The following is a 6715-nucleotide window of genomic DNA, read 5'->3' on the forward strand; positions in this document are numbered from 1 at the left end:
TTTCTTCCAGATTCTGCCAAATGGCAAAAAGTGCTCATATATCAACTGTTCACAAAAACAAATGTCAAGCTCTTTCCTCAAAGTATTACTTGTTTCTAAGTTATTTTTCTGTATTGTTTGGACTAGGGCTGTGGAGGGGTTTTTTGGCTAGTAACAATAGCCAATGGAATACCATACTTTCATGGGTATTTTAAAAAAATATTTCCCTACCTTTCAGGGAGTTATACATTTTTTTCTTGGCCTCATTAGAGGGATCTGGCCTTCATATGGTTTCCTAGATAACACTAGCAACTTTACATATATTAATATATCTGTTAAAGTGTAACCTTGTTTCTACACAGTCAAACATTCTGAATGGGAGTGCTAAATAGCACCCTGTGTAATGCATACACCGAAGTGGATGATTCTTACTCCAGTCTATGTTGATTGCAGAAGCAGCAATATTTCAGAATGAGTATGATGAAATGCCAGATTGGTAACAGATCACTGTACTTCCTGTTTTTGTACTTCATTTGCTAACAGGAATGATGCATGAGTTTCCAGTAGCCCATTCAGTTAAGGGACAGTTGTAACCAACAGAATAAAAGGCACATAATGGTACAACGACTGTATAGAAAATGACACTATTGTTAAATCATATGAATGGCACAGGTAAACCGCAACAGGAAATTTTAATAGAAAATATGTGTTCCTTCAATACCACACTATACTAGCAGCCACAAATATTTGTCATTTTTATACTTAGGGTAAGGAATATTACAGAAGAATTAATTAAATAGCATGCATTGAGACTGGTCCATGTAATTTGTTTAGTCACAAAGAGTTAATTCAGTGTTTAAATTGAACTACTAAACTGAATTTTCCACAACTATTTTATGGAAGTGATCATTTCTCCCATATTACCTGATCCTATTAAAGTTCAGTATTATGTACCACAGAAATACAGGATTCCAGTTCCAAATTACATCCTTTTTTGAAGGATTAAATGTCATATCTGCAGAGATCATTATTTTGCATTTGCTTCTGCTTTTTTAATTGCATCATATACCATTAGCAGCATTTGTGCTTTCTAAACTTTGTCTTCTAAAATCCATTTTCTATAATATAGGTAGCCATAAATATTGTATGCAAAGGGTCTTTAAGGACTCTGAATAAGAATACATTATAGACATTTTAGCTTTAGCTTTACAAAAATGGTTGACAATGGGTGTGTATAAAAGTTTTTCAGAAAGTGTATTTTATTTGCTTCATTTTTCCTCTCTTGAGCAGAACATATTGTCTCACAGAGTACCTCACAATCATAAAAACATACACAGGAGAAAACAAATAAAACATGTGGTTTCCCTTACAGTGAAGCATGGCCAAACCAAGTCTTGCAAAATAAATATTTATTATAGAGAAAAAGGAGGGAAAGCAATAAGGGAAAACAGACCTGGGCCTAGCCACTTAGCAAATATGCTGAATCATAATAGTACACTGAACTCAATTTAAAGGGACAAGACACTAAAGCAGGCATGTCAAACTGCTTGCCCACGGGCCTGATGCATCACGCCAAAACCACACCCACCCCATTGCCAGCAATGGGGAAAAAGCCATGATATGTCGTGTGATGTCACGAGTTTGACATGCCTGCACTAAAGAAAGCATGTCAAGGCCAGAAAGCAGTGGCATTTGTTGGCTTTTATGTATAATCATTCAGTTCACCTGAGGGGTTTGAAAAGCTCATTTAAAAAGCAATTTGTGCCTCTTGTTCCTTTAGCCCAGGGGTGTCAAACTGCCGGCCCATGGGCCAGATGCGTCATGCCGAAACCGTGCTCACCCCAGCTCCAGCAATGGGAAAATAGTCATGAAATGTCGTGACATGTTACATGGCGAGTTTGACACCCCGCTTTAGCCTTTGGTTATGCTGCCTTTCCAATGATTATTTTGCCATGTTTCAAATTGGAAATTTAAAGAAATTCTAGAATCTACATCCATGGATTAGTGGTATTATAATTACATAGGTTATGTATTTCTTGGTTACAACTGAAAGGGTCAAGAGGGACTACATGTCATTAACATCTTTGAGATTCGTGCCATTGGTAAAAGGTAAAGGTTCCCCCGCACATGCGTGCTAGTCGTTTCTGACTCTAGGGGCCGGTGCTCATCTCCGTTTCAAAGCCGAAGAGCCAGCGTTTGTCCGAGGACGTCTCCGTGGTCATGTGGCTGGCATGACTAGACGCCAAAGGCGCACGGAACGCTGTTACCTTCCCACCGTAGTGGTCCCTATTTTTCTACTTGCATTTTTTACGTGCTTTCGAACTGCTAGGTTGGCAGAAGCTGGGACGAGTAACATTTTATTGCTGTATTGTTGGGCAAGCAATACAGAAGAATATGAATTAAAATATAGCTCTTGTATCCGAAGAATATGGTGTGGAAGAAAAACATGTTTTACCGTGTGCTATAAACTTCAATGCAGAAGTTACCAGATGTTATATCGTAGTGTGGTATCATGTCTTATAAGGAACTATGATGAAGATAAAAATGTATAATTATTTGACACAACAGTTTATGAAACGAATAATTCAGAATATGGGCTTTTCTTGTCACGTTACTTTAACATTCACTTAGACAAAGCTTCTACAAAAGTAAATTTTCTGATGCTGGAAGCAACATTGGCCTTAGATTATTTTAAAGCATACTATTGCTTTATACCAGGGGTGTCAAACTACCGGCTTTCTGCAGGCCAGATGCATTATAGTGAAACCGCGCCCAATGGCAATGGCAAAAAAGCTGCAATATGTCGCGTCACGTGAGTTTGACACCCCTGCTTTATAACATAGAAGAGAAAGTCCGTTATCTCTTTTCTTCCTCCCTTGGGATGCCTACTTGACCACAATAATGGCACTATTATTAAGGGAGAAGATATTTATAAAGAAAGGTGGATTTTGCATATGGGCCTACCTGTGAATCGTGTGTGTGTGTGTGTCATTGGTGCTCTTTGAGCTTGGTTTTCTTGCAGACGTTTCACTACCCAAACTAGGTAACTTCAGTGCTGAATGTGGATTAGCTCTATGTAACTTAGTGGGACTCTCAATAAAAATGCATTAAATTACACTGTTAAGTTACTTAACCTTGAAAAGTAAAATTAGCAAAGGTGGAAATGCTCATGATTCTAATGGTTTAAAAATCACAATATTTGGCTCACACCAGGGTGTCACATGAGACAATTCCTGTTTTTCTAAGTCAGAAAAATAAAGAGTTTGGCATGACATCCTGAACACAGAATCTGAGAGATAATGCTCTTCCTGTACCAGTTTCAAGCCTGGATATTTATTCTCTGAAAGCAAGGAGGATCATTTGCTCCATTGTTGACTACCCATATAGAGACAAACAACTAAAAGTCTCCTTCAGGTCTCTGCATTCTCCTTATTTCATATATACATGCTGTCATCAAGGAGGTAAGTATTAAAATACTTTATTCTACAATGTATTTTAAATTTAAGTATTTAAATCATGCAGTCTGATTTCCACAATTACAGAATATATATGATTCTGGTAAACAAGAGTTCAAACTTTTTATAAAGTCATTTTGTCTCAGGCTGTTTCTAACATTCACAGCTGTGTGGCTTTTCCTAGGTATTCTTTTTTCTTCATGTATGCTTTTGAAAATGTGTATTTTCAGGGGAATAAACAATACCGTTCATAGAACAGAACTGTATTTAACTACTGAGCCTAGATTTCCCTCTACCTTATATTTGATAGCTCTAATTTAACAAACAAATCATATAAAATTTAAGGGTACATATTATATGATACGTTGAATGTGGAAATATATTAAAATGTTTGAAAAACTCACAGCTATCCAAAATGCAGCATTCCCCTCCACTATATAATAGGTTAATGCATTTTCTATTTCACTGTTAAAGAACAACTCTTTGTTCTGTTGTATCTATAAGGATATCTATTATAACATTTAATATGACCTCAATTCAAACTGAAACTGACTTTATATGCTATTAAGGAAAAATGCCTCTTTTGTACTGCTGCTTATTTAGGAGAACAATACATCTATTTGTCTAAACTTAACATAATTAGGCTAAATAATTGGCATTAGTTTGAATTATGAAAATCAATTCAAAGAAAATAGATTTTTGGAAAATATATGCTGGGATATTGATCGTTTTTCTGCTCAGTGTCAAGAGCAAACAAAATGTTGAGCAAATGACAAAGGATAAATGGATTTTTTAAAATCATCCTCAATCTTGTGTAGTTACACTGGAGAATAAGTCATATATGCTAACATTCTCTTTAAAAAGAGAACCCAAGTTATTTCTTCATTTCAGTTATTGAGGAACTGCATGGATATCCACTAACTTCACCCACTCATGGTCTTTAGGTATAATACGTTATTAGTTCAGATAAATTGACTTACGGCGGTTTACAGTAAAAACAACTGATCAAGTCAAGTCAAGTCAACTTCATGTTTCCAAGCAAGTCATTTGTTTTCTGTGCTCCTGAATGTAGACATACACAAGTAGTGCTTTGTTACACTAAAGGCTGTATTTTTCAGAGTCTTTATGGGGATTTTACCTTAAAAAGCTTATCAAGGAATACTAGGACAGTAACTGATGCTGTTTGGGTTGGCCATCCTACACTGTAAACTAGAAAAGGAAAAGCCAATGCTATCCCAGTCAGTGGTAGCCAATGACCTGAAGCAGCAGGGGATAAAAGGCTGCTATGAACTGAACTAACATGAGGCCTCCCATTCACATGAGGCTATTCTATGACTAGTGCTCAAAACTACTAAATATATAAGAAAAATACTGGCAAAGTTAATACAAAAAGTACACAATAAACTAAATTCATTAAGGAATAACACAGAAAATAAATGAAAAACACCTTTATATAGGGTGGTATAAAATATTAGCAATAGAATTCAATAGGAGGAATAGGACATTAGTCTAACGCAGGTCTATCCAGTTGTAACGTTATCTACTTTTGCAATTGGAAGTCCTTGATTTAAAACTTTTAAAAACCTGGTTATGAGCTTGTTAATAACTGCATTAATTCCTGTGGAGCCATTCACTATTGCAGGGCTGGGATAGTCAGGAGATACAAGTGCTTTCTTGAGTACCCCTAAGCAGAGAAGTCCTGGATTCTGTAGTGACTATAAAGTTGACAAGACCTGAATATCCTAATAGAGCCTGTTCTTTGTTAGTTTCTCTGTAGAAACTCAGGAAAACCGCCTCGGTTTGGTGGCAGTTCCTCCATTTGACACCTGGAGGTCATTGAGGGGGGGGCATGCGCCCCCAGAGGCAACAACCGCAAAACTGGTAGCATGACAGGGTCATCTCTCCGCCTTTCCGAAACCACTTCTGGGAGGAGAAGCCCGCGTCTATGGCCTTGCACTAACTGAAATTTCCATCACAACTAACCGTCGCCTCCATCTGTCAGGATGAAGGGACAATAGCAATCCTGCTAACCGGCTCCTGGCTCCTTACGCAAGCTCCGATTGCTTCACGTACAAATCAAAGGAGCGAGTGGCGTTCGAGGAATAAACCGTTCCATCGTAAAGTGAGGAACTAATTTTGTAAAACGGGCTCGCTTTCACCACCGCGACGGGGGAAAGGAAGTAATTAGTGGAAGACGGGTAGATCTTTGGTTAAAACTATGTGGAGTAAATTCAAGATTGGCCAGTTCTTTTGCACATTCTGAGAGCTCTGGAAGGCGACCGCCACGATCGTGAGCACACTGGCTTGCAAGTAAGCCAAGTATTAAATGCAGGGGAACTGTTTGCTTCCGATTAAATCGGGCAACGGGGTCAGTTTATTTCAATTTATTCTCAGCTGCCGTATCCTCGCCCGGCCGCTTCCAGCCTTAAGGAGCCCGTCACCCAGGGGGCGACGTGAAAACCGACGACGGTAGTGTAGTCGGAACGCGCGTCACTGTGCCTCGCCGTTGCTCAAAAAAGCGTCAGGTGTTGTCCGGGTAGAAGCGAGGATGTGTTATGATCTTTAATCTCCCCATCGCCTCAGCAGCAAGTCGCTGCAAGACTTTGCATTGTTCAAAAGCCGTGCAAATCGCTAAGGATTTCCGAATCGGCCGCGCATCCTTCACGCTCGTTGCGATCCTTTGAGCGCTGAGGTAATCCTCCCCCCCCCCCACCGCGAAACACGCCGAGCACTTCCGAGCTGGAAACACGAGCGGTTGGAGTGTTCCCGAAGCCGATCGCGGTTCCCCTCGCGCAAATTGCTAAGCACATTTGATTTGTGCTTAGATTGTAAGCCGCCCTGAGTCTTCGGAGAAGGGCGGGATATAAATGGGATTAAAATAAAAATAAATAAAAAATAACCACCGCGCGCCGCCCACAGCGACTCCTTTCCAGGAGAAGGGCGTGAAGCCTCGCTGGGCGCCGCTCTCCCTCTGTTCTTTCCCCGCCCGCCCGCCCGCCCGCCCCCCAACAGCCGGGGAGGGACGTCGCGGCAGGCTCCTCCCGCCAATCTGAAGAAAGAAAGGAAGGCTGGCAGAGTCCCGCCGGGGAGGCAGACAGATCCTCTTGCCTTGCGGGAAGCGGGGAGGAAAGAAGGCGAAGGAGGCGCTTGCAGCCGACCGGGCGGAGCGTCGGGCAGGGCTGTTTCCCCGCCAGCGGGGCGCGAGGGTGGTTCGGTGCCATTGGGAGAAGCGGCTGCGGTGTATGAGAGAGGACACCATGCCTCAGCCACCGCCGCCCTGA

At 40.7% G+C, this 6715-nt stretch overlaps 1 protein-coding gene across 1 annotated transcript in view; it reads left to right on the plus strand.

Moving 5' to 3' along the window:
* The first annotated feature begins 3382 nt into the window (after nt 1-3382).
* The window catches only part of CEMIP2 (cell migration inducing hyaluronidase 2), a 72246-nt gene continuing 68913 nt past the window's right edge, over nt 3383-6715 (plus strand). The window contains exon 1 of the mRNA XM_081320570.1: nt 3383-3440. The gene's annotated coding sequence lies outside the window, so the exon portion shown is untranslated. The remainder of the gene's footprint in view (nt 3441-6715) is intronic.

The sequence above is a fragment of the Vipera berus genome (assembly GCF_964194415.1).
Source record: "Vipera berus genome assembly, chromosome: 2".
Lineage (NCBI taxonomy): Eukaryota > Metazoa > Chordata > Lepidosauria > Squamata > Viperidae > Vipera > Vipera berus.